Below are 1,663 nucleotides of genomic sequence, written 5' to 3'. Positions count from 1 at the left end.
ATACATTCTACAAAGCTAATTAAATCAAATAAAAGTCAAACACATTCAAACAAAGCTAATTAAATCAAACAAAAGTTAAATACATTCTACAAAGCTAATTGAATCATATAAAAATCAAATACATTCAAACAAAGCTAATTGAATCAAATGGAAGTCAAATACATTCTACAAATCTAATTGAATTAAATTAAAGTCAAACACATTCAAAACAAGCAAATTGTATTTAAAGAAAGTCAAACACATTCAAATAAAGCTTTGGAATCAAGTGAAAGTCAAATACATTCTACAAAGCTAATTGAAACAAATGAAAGTCAAACACATTCAAACAAAGCTATTGGAATCAAATGAAAGTCAAATACATTCTACTAAGCTAATTGAATCAAATGAAAGTCAAACACATTCAAACAAAGCTATTTGAATCAAATGAGAGTCAAATACATTAAAACAAAGCTAATTAAATCAAATAAAGGTCTAATACATTCTACAAAGCTAATTGAATTAAATTAAAGTCAAACACATTCAAACAAAGCTAATTGAATCAAATGAAAGTCAAACACATTCAAACAAAGCTAATTGAATCAAATGAAAGTCAAGCACATTCAAACAAAGCTATTTTAATCGAATGAAAGTCAATTACATTCAACAAAGCTAATTGAATCAAATGAAAGTCAAACACATTCAAACAAAGCTAATTGAATCAGATGACATTCAAGCACATTCAAACAAAGCTATTTTAATCAAATGAAAGTCAAATACATTCTACAAAGCTAATTGAATCAAATGAAAGTCAAACACATTCAAACAAAGCTATTTGAATCAAATGAAAGTCAAACACATTCAAACAAAGCTATTTGAATCAAATGAGAGTCAATTACATTAAAACAAAGCCAATTAAATCAAATAAAAGTCTAATACATTCTACAAAGCTAATTGAATTAAATTAAAATCAAACACATTCAAACAAAGCTAATTGAATCAAATGAAAGTCAAATACATTCAAACAAAGATTTCGAATCAAATGATAGTCAAATACATTCTACAAATCTAATTGAATTAAATTAAAGTCAAACACATTCAAAACAAGCAAATTGTATTTAAAGAAAGTCAAACACATTCAAATAAAGCTTTGGAATCAAGTGAAAGTCAAATACATTCTACAAAGCTAATTGAAACAAATGAAAGTCAAACACATTCAAACAAAGCTATTGGAATCAAATGAAAGTCAAATACATTCTACTAAGCTAATTGAATCAAATGAAAGTCAAACACATTCAAACAAAGCTATTTGAATCAAATGAGAGTCAAATACATTAAAACAAAGCTAATTAAATCAAATAAAGGTCTAATACATTCTACAAAGCTAATTGAATTAAATTAAAGTCAAACACATTCAAACAAAGCTAATTGAATCAAATGAAAGTCAAACACATTCAAACAAAGCTAATTGAATCAAATGAAAGTCAAGCACATTCAAACAAAGCTATTTTAATCGAATGAAAGTCAATTACATTCAACAAAGCTAATTGAATCAAATGAAAGTCAAACACATTCAAAGAAAGCTAATTGAATCAGATGACATTCAAGCACATTCAAACAAAGCTATTTTAATCAAATGAAAGTCAAATACATTCTACAAAGCTAATTGAATCAAATGAAAGTCAAA

The sequence above is a fragment of the Chenopodium quinoa genome, unplaced genomic scaffold, assembly GCF_001683475.1.
Source record: "Chenopodium quinoa cultivar QQ74 unplaced genomic scaffold, ASM168347v1, whole genome shotgun sequence".
In the NCBI taxonomy this organism is placed as follows: Eukaryota; Viridiplantae; Streptophyta; class Magnoliopsida; order Caryophyllales; family Amaranthaceae; genus Chenopodium; species Chenopodium quinoa.
The sequence above is the reverse complement of the archived record's forward strand: the minus strand, read 5'-3'. Positions refer to the sequence as shown.